We start from the raw sequence: 14,292 nt of genomic DNA on the forward strand, positions 1-14,292 counted from the left end.
CTCTCTCTCTCTCTCTCTCTGTCTCTGTTTCTCTGTCTCTCTCTCTCTCTCTGACTTCAATTACTTTTTTTTTAACTCTCCTGTCCATTTCATAGCATACCACCAAAGCAAGAGAGAGAGAGAGAGAGAGAGAGAGAGAGAGAGAGAGAGAGAGAAGGGAGTATGAGTCTTGAAGGCTGAGATAGAAGTGGTAAAAGAGAGGTCATCTGCAGTTTGCATTCCATCATCTCTCCCTCTTTCCTTTTCCGCTTCCCAGCCTTCTGCCTCCCTCTCACAGTACGGTGGCTATGCATGGAACCATCAGCTACACAACGTGGTACTGACTTGCGACTCGTGTGTGGCGTATCAGCGTCTTCTGTGGCGAGGCATTCCAGGTCTGGCCTTGTTTTGGTATGTTTCGTATTTGTTACCTTCATCTTTATTAACTATATTTTGATTTACCATTGTTCTCGTTTTAAAAAGTTATGCACTCTCTCTCTCTCTCTCTCTCTCTCTCTCTCTCTCTCTCTCTCTCTCTCTCTCTCTCTCTCTCTCTCTCTGGGAATCATAAGGGGAGAAAAATGGTCGATGAGAGAAATCCAGTAAATTTGATGTTAATGATAATGATGCGGTGATATTAAAATGACGTAATGGAGGAGGATGAGACGTGATAGGACCAGCAATGAGTAGGGTATGATTATACTGGTGATTATAAGTGACAGATAGGACGATAGGAGTTGTGACAGGAAACAGATGAGGGGAAAGTGAGGGATGGTGATGGGCGCTGACGGGGGAGGGGGTGATAAGTGGGGCTAGATTTGAAAGCAGTGATGCATGTGATGGCGCAGCGAGAGAGGAATGGTGGAGAATGGCAATGGTGGTGAAAGAGATAGTGAGGAGTGTGCTTCATGGTGAGAGATGGTGACGGTTGTAGTGGTTATAAGGTGGTGATGAGAGTGATGAGTGTTGAAGGTGATGGTGATGAGATAGTGAAAACACACACACACACACACACACACACCACACACACACACACACACACACACACACACACACACACACACAGGCGATTGGTTCTTTCACACAGATCATTATCGTTGTTTTCGAAATCTGGAATTAAAGAAGAAGATTGGTTTGCAGGAAGAGGAAGAGGAAATAGAGGAATAGAGCGAAGGTTTGTTTTCTAGGGAAGATGAATGAGATGGAAACAAATGAGAGAGAGAGAAAGAGAGAGAGAGAGAGAGAGAGAGAGAGAGAGAGAGAGAGAGAGAGAGAGAGAGAGAGAGAGGCAGAAAGACAGACACAGACAGAAATAATTAAGTAAACACAGGACAAAACAATGAGAATAAAAGGATGAAAACGTTCAGGACAAAACAGGAAACTTTTGTAATTGGAAATGCCAAGAAGAAAAGACAGTAATTGTAACTCCTGCGCAAGTTAAGTTTACGTACAAGATGGCGACGGGAATAAAAAAAGAAAAAAAAAGAAAAAAAAAAAAGAACGATATGAGAACAGGAGATGTACGAATGTGGGAAATAAATAAAGAAAATCTGAACGAATGAAGAGCAGTAAAAAAAAAAAAAAAAATGTGAAACACGATATTGAAGTGACGAAATTGAAGGTGGTGCCGTGACGCAAAATTGGACAACAGAAAAACAAAGAGAAATATATAGTCAAAGGAAGTGACAGAATGAGACGCTAAAGACAAAAACAGGGAGCGAGGATTAGAGGACGCTTGTAACTTTGGTGAATTGGAGTAAGAGAGGAAGCAGTGAGGCAAAAGTGAGGGGAATGAGGGGAGAGGAGAGCAAGGCAGCCATTAATCTACAGACAATAGAAGCGTCGCTGCCTTGGGTTAATTACAGTTGTCCTCTGTGTGTGGCTGACGGTCCACCTAGAGTGCGTGTGTGTGTGTGAGTGAAAGAGAGAGAGACAGAGAGCTGGTATACATAAATCCACATAATCCATAGGGGCTGCAATAATCTCATCGTCTTAACTTCCAACATCCTTCCTGCTTTATGATTGAAGGAAGGCGAGTGAAAGGAGGGAAGGGAAGGGGAGGGAGGCCTTACATGAACATCTCATTTTCAAGAAACAACAAAGGGAAAGAAAGATTGAGATAACCCAGAAATTGCCTTTGAAAGAGAGAGAGAGAGAGAGAGAGCGAGAGAGAGAGAGAGAGAGAGAGAGAGAGAGAGAGAGAGAGAGAGAGAGAGAGAGAGAGAGAGAGAGAGAGAGAGAGAGAGAGAGAGAGAGAGAGAGAGAGAGTGTATGTGTGTGTTTGTGTGTGTGTGTGTCCAGCATAAACCAACTCGGTTCAACAATAACACGAAGAAAACTTGTGTCATTTGGGTGGAAACTAAATTATGTCCAGAAACGAGGCGTCTGTCCTGCTCTTTCTGTGCAGTTCCCCTTCTGCATGCGGGCGGTGGAAAGCCTTTCCTCCTTCAAGGTATTTCCACTCATGAGTATAAAGTTAATAGCTTGTAGTTTGAGGGCAGAAGCCACCCTCCTGAATTTTAGCCATAGGACTTTTATTGAAACATTTGCTCAAGAGGTAATCCACCGTGGCATTATTATTGTTTTTTACTGGTTATGAAACATGTCCAGTATAGAAACAGCTGTGTTCCGTCTGTCTGTATGTCTGTTTTCTAATAGTGTGCCTCCATAGTGTTCACAGTCATGCAATATAACTGAACAGGAAGACCATCTTACTGCATATCAGAGGGTGGATGAAAAGTGTATTCCCTGAATGTATCAATGGAAGGTAAATAATGTACAGACCTTTATACATTGAAGATTAAAGGAATACAGAAACAGGTGTCTGCCTCGCAAATGTGGAGCGTTGTCTTATGGAACAGGTTAAGTTAAGACTGAAGTGAGGTGGCAATGTTCTGATGAAAGGGAAACAGAACACTCATTATTGTTGTTTTAGCAGTAGAAAACCAACAACAGAGCAACAGTTTTGATTATCATGTATGTCTTAGGTTAGTTAAGGTTAAGTTACATTAGATTACCTCAACAGAAACAACTTTCAAAAATAGACAAGTATTTGGAATCCACTCCACAGATGGGATATTACACGCCTCTTAGCAAACTGTAATTAAATTCTTTCTCGTTCACCTTTGAAATGCTGATTTTCTGAGGCTATTGTTGGTTACCTAGCAGTGAATTAAAGCAGCAGTAGCAGTTCTTATCTCTTTTCTCTTTCTGATACAAAAAATCCACACAGTTTCTCTACACTGCATGGGACTTCATTTTTTTTCTGATAGCCTTGGGACATTGGATATGGGAGCTTTCATCTCTACTACTACTACTACTACTACTACTACTACTACTACTACTACTTTTCTAACTAATCTTTCTCCCCTTACCACTCTTCGTTCCCTTCTCCCTCCCTTCCTTGTCCTCTTCCTCGTCCTCTCCTTAAGCAGTCTTATCGTCCGTGTCGTCCTCTTCGTCTTCGCCTCCTCCACGCGGTGCATGCCTTCCCAATATCAGTCACAGCGCTGACCTCGATAATTAATGGCCACGGTCGCTTCATCCATCACCCACACCACCACCGCAATAGCTTTATATTAATGGCTGTGGTTACTCGCTATCACTTTAGACATTTACCATGATCATGAATCTGTCATTTAGAGGAATATTCGTGCTTTTGTGTGTATATGCAGGGCGACTAGGAATTATCATGGTGCTGGTGTTATTGTGTGTGTGTGTGTGTGTGTGACAGACGATTAAAAAGAGTAAATATAGGGTGTTGATACATTGTGGTAGTAGTATTAAGTTGTGGTGGTAGTGGTGGTGGTGATGGCGACAGTAGTGGTTAAAGATGTTATTGGCAATGATGCTAGGATTTGTGGTTGTGACTCCGTGTGTGTTGCCAATAGTGAATAACAAGGAGAAAGCATGAGAGGAGGATACTTAACAGCAAACATAAGGAAAGGCAGAGAAATCAACGCTCGAGTATTTTTGAACGGAACTCCGGAGCTGTGTGACTGTGACTGCGTGCACCAATAAAGGGACATGCACGAGCAAGCACAGACAAGGTCACTTACACACACACACACACACACACACACACACACACACACACACACACACACACACACACACACACACACACGTATTGTAAATAAAAAAAGTTCTTTTTCATGGCGTCGCAAGTTTCAGTCATATGCATGCTAACGAGTACATAAACCTTACTTGTTCCTCCCTCCTTGCCTCTCCCTTCGCATCCCTTTCTCCATCCTCGCCTTTTCTTTCACCTCTCCCCTTCTCTCGCTCTCCTTCTCCTACTCCAGAGCTTCTCGTCTTGGACCCTTCTCGTCTCGCAGCCCTTCCCCTCACCGCCTTCTAATTATCATTATAACAGGAGCAAGTTTCATAGAAAGTCGCAGTTTCACTTCCAATTTGTTTCTTGAGACTAAGAGTAACCTACACATTACCTTCCTTTGCACCTTCTCCTCTTTCTCCTCCTCCTCTTTCTTTTCCTTCTTTCCTCCCTCCCTCTCTTCTCTTTTTCTCGTATTACTTGGATTTTGAGCTTCTCTTTTCCTTGCTCTCCTTTCCTTACTGCTGAATTTTCCATACTTTTTGATCACTTAGAAGTAGTTGCGGGAATTAGAGCCAAGGGGAAGCGCATCTGAGAAGACGTGTGTGATAAGAGAAAGCAAAACGAACTCGTGGTGAGGGAAGAGAGATGAAAAAAATGCAAGACAAGTACGGACAGGAGAAAGCGAGAGCCGGAAGAAGGGGAGAAGTTGATAACCTTTTGAGTTTCCTTTGATGCAGTGAGGGAAGTGAAGGATGATTTCATAGTAGGACGATGCAAGGTTATAATCAGCTGTTACTGTAAGAAATCAATGGGAATAATGTCTGTGAGAAAGGAAATTATGTGACTAGGAAGTAACTTAATCATCCCCCCTCTCTCTCTCTCTCTCTCTCTCTCTCTCTCTCTCTCTCTCTCTCTCTCTCTCTCTCTCTCTCTCTCTCTCTCTCTCTCTCTCTAACCCTATGTCGTGTTTATGCCACTCGCTGTTTAATTACTATTTTTCAATAAGTGTGAGGGACGAGAAGGAAGGTGCATGACAGACAGTTTTGCTAATGTTTCCAGTCCTTCGCTCTCTTCCCCTCGCTGGCTTCTCTTTCTCACCCTCCCCTCTCACTCTCGCTCTTCTCCATTTCTTCCTGCTTCGTTTCTGTCTAAATGAACTTGTTTCCTCATTATGGCAGCGCCCAGGGATATCAACTAATTTGGTTGGTTGATGTGTAATGAGCTTTTTGTTCGTGAGTGGTTAGCTGACGTACCGCTCCGCGACTTCCAGATTGGGCAGACACGCAGGCATAACTTGGTGCTGATTGGACGTAAATGATGGGGCTGAATGGCGCTCTGATTGGACAGCATTTGGACGCCAGTGGGAGGCTTGACGAGAGGGGAGAGAACTCGGTGATTGGCTGAGGAGGGATGGAAAGGGATTCTGGTTGGTTGCTTCCCTAATGAAATAGCTTTGTGATTGGTTAGTCTTTCTCCGGGAGCTTCCTTTAGGAGACGAAACTTTATCTCGTCCTTTGATGAAGAAGATTGAGAAAATGAAGCAAGATGAGATAGGGAACAGAATGAGTTTGTTGAAACATTGAGGTTGGGGGGAGAAGGATGAAAGATGTGTAAGGGAAGTAGGTTGATAACGATAACGGCATTACTAACGGAAGAATATAGAGAGGGAAAATTTGAAGAGAAGATTAAACGGAAGGACGGGAAAAGCAGGAAGGTCCGAAAAACAAGTATAAAGTGCAGAGAGCAGAGAAGAGAACAGCAACAAAGAGGTGAGGAAAGAAAGAAGGAAGGAGGGAGGGACTGAGTGATTAGCTGAACGAGGGATTAAAAAAGAAAAAGTTGACTAATGTGATGCGAGTCGTTTGTTCCCTACTGACCTTCACAACCGTTGACCTAATTAGAGACGCATCGTATGTCCGGATGTGGAGGAGAAAAGGAATTTGATTTTGTTAATTACTGTGATGTATATTTGTACACATTGTACATATACTTTTCTAACATGAGGTTATGCTTCACACACACACACAGGAAAAAAACGGAGCTTACTATCACTTAATGAATATAAACAAGGTGTAGGTTGTTTACATGTGATCCAGTGCTATGTATTGTATCTAAGCATGTCATTGTTAAATTCTGTAATCTGACTAATATGTAGAATCTGTGCTTGGTGTTCGCTCTTTATATGGTTTAATCTTTCTACTTTACCTATCAGCACTGACAATTTCTCCCTGCTGAAGGTTAACCTGCATTCATCATGTTCCTAAAAAGGGTGACCTCTCCAATCCCACGAACTACCACTCTGAATCCTTCCTCAGTCTGTAGATTCTTAAGGATCTGTTTGCTCACGATGAATGGCATGAATGGCGAGCCAGTGATGATCATCCGGCTCTCCGCAATGAATCTTGTTTAATCTCTTTTAGGAGTTCTGGCAAAGAAAAAAAAAACTTTTTGCTTTAGATCTGAAAAGCTTTTGATAGAGCTCGGCTAAGATCTAAATTGTAAGCCTTCCTCATACAGTTTCTATACATCTCTTTCCTTTTTGGCTCTTTCCTTTTTGGCCGTTCGTATGTATATGTATATATACACAAGCTCGGTGTGGATGCATGTAAGATTTCGCAATCCGTAATAAAAGAAACGTTAATAACGCGTGTGAAGGAGCAGTAATTCCTGGTGTGTTCATTGGGATGAGAAGAGACAATGTAGGGATTCGCTTTCATGTCTGTTCTTTCTTGAAGGGTTTCAGTTACTGATTATTGTCTGTGAAGGCAGCTTGTTCCAAATAATAGCGAAAATAGATTAATAAGAGGTAGAATAACTGTTTCGTTTTGAAAGCTTTAAAAGGCTGTGGTATAATTTTGTAAAGGGTTTCTCATGAAGCTAGAGTGATCTGTGGGAAATTGTGTAGTTTACATTTAGGTTGCTACATGACTTAGGTTTTAGAAGAATTCTATTAGGTTTCCTTTTTGAACCTACTTTTTTTTTTGGGGGGGGGTAGGGGGGCAAGCCAGGCATGCCCGCGCACGCAGCGGCACCTCTCCTGGTGTCCCGTGCAGCCAAATCCTGCCCCAGACACCTGCTTGGCTGCGCCGCTGCACAGTGACTCGTGACCGCGGCCCATTCTCCTCCAGGGCTGCACATGTAGTTTACATAATTACGTGTTAAAATCAAATTCATGTATGGCAAAACTTTTACTAGTTGATCATCATGGTACACATTTCATGGGAACTAACGACACGATTTGTAAAATTATTAATTGTTGTGACGCATCGTGATAATTTATTATTTATGATCGTGGCTGGAAATATTCTGGTTTACGGTAATAAGTCAATTACTCTATACTGATAAAGACGACAGTGTAAATTATGGAATATTATTTATTGACATGATGCGGTTTTTTGTCTGCTGCGTCACTACCAATATCTAGGAACGCGACAAACATAAAATAAATAAAACCAATAATAAAAGGTTTAGACGTTTAGACGAGGAATTATTGGTTATCCTAAACTTGCGTAAAAAACAGGAAGAGATGCACAAAGTATGATAATAGTTTTTTGTACATTTCATTAAATCTACTTTCCTATGCATTATTGTCTGAACACACATATTTTTTTTACTTTGATATGATTCGGAATGTTTCAAGACGCAGCAGAAACTAAACTGGGCAAGCCGATTGAAGCTTTGGTCTATTTTAACTTCTTATATATATATATATATATATATATATATATATATATATATATATATATATATATTATATATATATATAAATATATATATATATATATAATATATATATATAATAATATATATATATATATATATATATATATAATATAATATATATATATATATATATATATATTATATATATATATATTATATATATATATATATATATTTTTTTTTTTTTTTTTTTTTTTTTTTTTTAGGACAGTAAGGAAGGAGTAGTGTTTTTACAGTTACTTCTTGTCCTTTGCCGTTCTCATATACGCGTAAAACAAGACAACATTCAATTTACTTCACAAACACAGGAGACTCCGCTACAAAATTTAATTTACTGCATGACACTCACAAGATTTAAGTGAAACGCAAATTAATTTAAAACAGCAAATAAGTGTCAGAGTAAGAGAGCATAGAAGTGTTTCCTGGCGCGTCCCCGAAGTTTAAGTGCCTATCATTCTAACTTTCCATCCCTTCCTTTCCTTTTCTTTCCTTCCCTTTTCCTTCTTATCCTCCTTCCTTTCCACAATTTCTACTTACTTTTCTCTGCTTTATCTTAATTTGTTCTTTCCTCACAACCATTCCAAACTTTCTCTCTCTCTCTCTCTCTCTCTCTCTCTCTCTCTCTCTCTCTCTCTCTCTCTCTCTCTCTCTCTCTCTCTCTCTCTCCTCTCTCTCTCTCTCTCTCTCTCTCTCTCTCTCTCTCTCTTCTATCTATCTATTTTTTTTTTGTCTTTTCATTTGTTCCTCTCTTCACTCTTCCTTTCTCTTATATCCTCACTTCACTTCTCCTCCTTTCATTCACATCAAGCTCATTACTTCCTCGATTCTCCTAAGCCTCCACTCTCAACATGCTCTTTACTTCCCTCTCGTCTTTACACACTCCTGCTCTCCCTCCCTCTGTATTTATGCATTTTCGTCTTCTTCTTCTCCTATTTCTTCTCTTTTTTTTTACTCCTTCCTCGCCTTTTTTCTCCTCTTCCATTTCTATAAGTTCTTCTCTTCATCTCATTTTTGACTGTATAAATTCTCTGATCATTTGTTAATTAATGTTTATTGTCCCTATTTTTGTCTCTGTTTTCGTCTATTTGTTTCTGTCTGCCTGTCTGCCTGTCTACCTGAGTGGTTGGTTCTCTCTCTCTCTCTCTCTCTCTCTCTCTCTCTCTCTCTCTCTCTCTCTCTCTCTCTCTCTCTCTCTCTCTCTCTCTCTCTCTCTCTCTCTCTCTCTCTCTTTGCGCCACGTACAGTAAAGTGTCATCGTATATTTGACGCAATGTTCAGTTATTGACTCGTCCTTGCATTCATGTTAATTAAACCATGTCCTCTTATCTTTTACTCAATTTTTTTTTTTCTAATTTACTTTTCAATATTTCCTCCTTTTTTCACTTTTTTTTCTTTTCCATTTATGTCTCCTTTTTTTTACCTTTTTTTTTCTTTTTTTTTTTTGTTAGTTTTGAATGTGTCATGCCTTTTCTATTAACTGAATTTTTTTTTTCTAGTAATCTCCTGTCATTACTTTTATGTTTGTCTTGTCTTTTCTACCTTAGCTTCATCTTTTTTTGTATTTTTTTTTTATTCCAGTGTAATTTTCTGTGGGATTTCTTTTGCTCAGGGACAGCCAGAAAGACCAATAATATGATATCCATTTTATTAAGGTCCCCTCCACTCCATTCCAGGCCCTCGTCATCTCTCACAGCCGTTCCCTGATGGAAAAAAACAATGAATGGGAGAAAAAAAAAAAATAGATGTTTTTTTTTTTTAAATAAGTGGAGATGGGTAAGGTATGTGGTAATGAATATGAGTCAGGAAGAAATTATGAGAGAGAAAGAGAGAGAGAGAACCAGCCATCCAGACGTAGAGAAAGTTAAGTCTTATTTTTATTTTTCTCGAGAAAGTGTATAGTTTGCATCTAAAATTTCGTTTATTTTCATCACAGGTACATGAGGTTGCTCTTCGTCTTCCCCTCTCTGTTTCGTCTCATCAGTGGCGCAGGTGAGCTCTTGATGCAATTATGATAAAACAGGTGAGGAGGGGCAGGCAATCTGTGACTCACCGCGTTTGTGATCTACGTCCTAACTCGATTTCTCCCTTCCTTCCTTCCTTCATTATCATCGTCCCTCTTCCTCCATCATCCTTGTCTCTTGTTCCTTCCCTTTGTGTGTGTGTGTGGTGTGTGTGCGTGTGGTGTGTGTAGAAATTTAACCACCACCTCGCACCATTATGAACGTTCGCGATGACTGCAGTGATGAACGGTGCATCTATTTGTTAGATTGTTTATTGTAAGTCTGTAGGTGAAGTTATCGAGCTGAACACCAAGGCTGCTGTTGTATATTTTGTTGTACACCGGGACAGTTCTGAATACTACAATAGTTTATCCTGCATCAGGATAAGTTTTCTTTTTCCAGAGAAACGAAAGAAAATATATAAGGTGCGTTTTTGGAATGGTAGACTCAAGCATACATATTGGTAGTAAACCACAAAATATATTTTCTCTCTCTCTCTCTCTCTCTCTCTCTCTCTCTCTCTCTCTCTCTCTCTCTCTCTCTCTCTCTCTCTCTCTCTCTCTCTCTCTCTCCTTCACGATGATCATAGTTCATAATATGTCTTACCTATGGGAGCTAATAGTAATCGTAATTGTTAAAATTTTAAAATGCCTGCTGTTGTAATACTGATATGAACACAATTTGAATAGTATATCCCCAATCATTTGCTTCTCTATAGAAGATACTAAAGATTAAAAAAAATAAATAAATAAATAAATAAATAAAAAAGGTGTTTGGAGATAGGTTGGGAATATTATGAATAACTGAGTTATCCACTGATTCTACCCGTTCTCTACGTCAGCATTGAGTCAGGCTATCAGATGACGGTACTGTCGGCAGAGCGGAGTCATGGAAGCTGAAGTCTCTCGCTACCTTAAGAACATAAATAAGGGAAGCTGCAAGAAGCGACCAGGCTTACACGTGGCAGTCCCTGTATGAAATATACCTACCTATTTCCACCTATCATCCCCATCCATAAACCCGTCTAATCTTCCCTTAAAGCTCCCTAATTTGATCAGAGCTTCATGGTTCAGGCTTCTTGAAACTGGTTCATTGTGGGTTTCGGAGCGAGGGTCGAACGCGGGCTATAAGGACAGTGATGCAGGGTATCCTCTGTTTATAAGGGAATCAGGTGATGTATATATGTGTTAGAATCTTATTTAATTGTTTGTGATACGCCTTTTGTTGTTTGAAGCTGAGACGCTCACACGTGACAGACGCCTTCTAACACCTATTGTCCTCTGCTGAATGTACCAGTTAGTGGTCACGGCGGACGGTTATGGCGGCGCGACGTGATTTACGGGAAAAGATCAAAGAAGGAATAGCGTTAGTGTTCACACCAACTCGTCAGACATGGTGTTAAGTGTCGCAGTGCTCTAGTGACGTGAGCCTCAGCTTACATATACATACTTTGCCGGCTACTTAGATGTGTGCAGGGCAAGATTCCCATATTAAGGACCGGCGGCTCCCTAACTTCCTCCCGCGCCACGCCAGGAAACCTCGGTAAAGGTAAGCCAACGATGTACTTTACATGGAGGTTACGTAAGGATAGGCAGCCAAGGGAGGGTCGAGGCGATGGATTAGGTAAGGATGGGTGAGATTTGGCTGAGTTACAAGAGGTTACGCTAATGACCTAATGGGAATGAAGGCGGCGAATCCTTCTGTTAGATTTGAGGAGGAAGCTCCCGCCACTCCCAGTATTAGGACACCTCGCTTTAGAAACAAGATGGTGGTCAACCATTTTCTCACAAAATGTCGGTCTCTAACTTCGTGTCTCACTGAAGTGCGTACTTTTTCCGGTTCAATATTAAGTGAAGTACGTACTTTTATCCCTCAATTTCCCTCAGTCTTCACAGTGCTGCCCACTGCCGCGCTGCTGAAGGTGTTGACGAATACGTAACAGCTAAATATGTTATGACCTTGTCGCCTGCAGCGTTGTTGACAGTGTGACGGCTCTGTAGAGCTACTGCGTGCATAATTAATCTCTAATCCACAATTAACATGCAGTATTATAGCAGTTATATTTTGTCCATTTAAAATTATTATTTGTGATGAAATTAAGTTCTTTTAGATTGTGGGCTGTATTCGTTCCTTATAAAAGAAAATTTATTTTTAAGTATACGTGAGCAGCAGCCCCTGCTGGAGGGAATACTGAGTTGGGGGAATCTGTGGCTCTTACTGTTCTGCTTCATTCAGTTTAGATAAGACGGTGTTGTTTATTATCAAAAACGTCATTGGGGCAACAGGTCCGTTGTTGTATGTTCTTTCCTTTCTTTGTTCCTTTGTGTTCCTTTGTGTTTATTTTCCACCTCCTCATCCATCTACTGCTACTTTTACTGCTCCTGCTCCTCCTCCTCCTCATAAATTAAATCGTAAACTTATCCACCTTCCTTATTTCCTCCTGATTGGTTTCGAACTGAGACGAACCACATAAACTTGATCGTAACTTGTCGGTAAATAAATCACTCTTTGCCTGCCTCGCCTTGGGGGACACTTGAAGTTTCCACCTCTGTCCTCAAGTTGCTGGGGGAAAGTTCGCGCATCTTGCCTTCAGTGACTGGAGAAGGAATGAAGGAAAGGAAGGGAAGGGGATTCGAGCGAGGAGAATAAAACAGTATTATATTCTTTCCTTGTCATTCATAATTTATCACCGAGTATGGATCCCTGAAGGTTTGTAGAAATATAGCGCGTGTTTTATTTTTATTTATTTATTTATTTTTTTTTTTGACACTCACATCCTCCTAAGTTCCACCTTAATATCATTTCTCAACAACAGTTCTTACATACAGACCTGTAGCTGTTCATCATGTGGCATTCAAGTCAGTGTTTTTTTTTTTTCATTTTAAGCGTTAAGTTAGGAGTGATGACGTAAGAGTCCACGTACTTACTAAAAGAACTTGCTAACTTAAAAATAGGAAAACAACACACAGCAGTTTTAAAATAGATGAACAGAAAATAACGCTGACAGTATAATGTAGCCTCCTCGTTGCATTATTTTTCTTTCATACAGATTCATCAACGCCAAGCCAGATAAACATCACACCAGCTTTGCAAACCCATCTGTTTTACATCCTGCCGCCAGCTCCCCTCCGTGTTAAAACATTGGATTCCAGTCGAGGGCCCCATTTCTGTACATTTCTGGCAACAGGTAAATAAATAGATAGATAGATAGATAGATACAGAGATGGATACTGAATAGACAGACTGATAGATAGGTAGATAGAAAGACAAATAGACAAAAATGCAGATAAATAAACAGATAGATTGATAGATGATGATAACAATAGGGGATGTTAGATAGCCTTAAGAACACACACACATACACGCTTATTTATAATGCGTCTGTATAGAAGGAAGTTATGATAAAATTATGCAGGAAAGATGTCCCAGCGAAAGAGAAATGGCGCTGTATTAAATCTGAAAGGAGGAGCAGGAAGAAGAGGAAAATGAAATGGGAAAGTGAGAGAATGCAAAGATTATTCTCTCCCTAATGTTGTTTTTCCCTCCTTCCTGATTATTTATCCCAAGTTTTTTCCTTTTTTTTATTTCATATTTTCTTCTTTCTTTGTTTCTTTTTGACACGTGTCCGTCATCTACACTTTGTGTGTGTGTGTGTGTGTGTGTGTGTGTGTGTGTGTGTGTGTTTTCCGTGTTCTGTCCCACCCTCATTTCCACGCCCGTTAGTTTCACTCTCTTATGTTTTTATTTATTTATTATTTTTTTCTCTGCTTCTCTCCTTCACAATGTTTCCTTCACTTACATTTTTTTTTAATTGTTTATAAGCGAATTTTCATGCCTTTATAGTTAATTTACTTCATGTCATATTTCATCGCTATTTACACATGGAGCTATAGAGCGATTGCCCTAATTGCACATTAATTAATAATGGCTGTGTTGACACGTGGATCGTCACACGGTAGTGCTTGCATCAATATTTTCAAAATGACATTTCATGCATATATATATATATATATATATATATATATATATATATATATATATATATATATATATATATATATATATATATATATAGATAGATAGATAGATAGATAGATAGATAGATAGATAGATAGATAGATAGATAGATATACTTTATACAATTTATCGATTACGGTGTGAGTTACGGCGGAGATATTTTATGAACTTTACTTTTTCCACCATAACGTAAAACTTTTACTATACAAATTTGCCATGAGGAAAGAGGATGCATAAGAACACACGCACACACACACACACACACACACACACACACACACACACACACACACACACACACACACACACACAGAGAGAGAGAGAGAGAGAGAGAGAGAGAGAGAGAGAGAGAGAGAGAGAGAAAATTGGGCTGAGTGGAAGATTGATGGAGTGGGATTCAATTAACTTTTTGCTGGACGGTGCTCGTGGATGCATGATTAAGCATAGTTAATAGGTGATCCTATGAATAATTCTCCCCGCATCTCTCTCCCTTTCTCTGTATATATATATATATAT

The sequence above is a fragment of the Scylla paramamosain genome, chromosome 44 (genome assembly GCF_035594125.1).
Source record: "Scylla paramamosain isolate STU-SP2022 chromosome 44, ASM3559412v1, whole genome shotgun sequence".
NCBI lineage: Eukaryota > Metazoa > Arthropoda > Malacostraca > Decapoda > Portunidae > Scylla > Scylla paramamosain.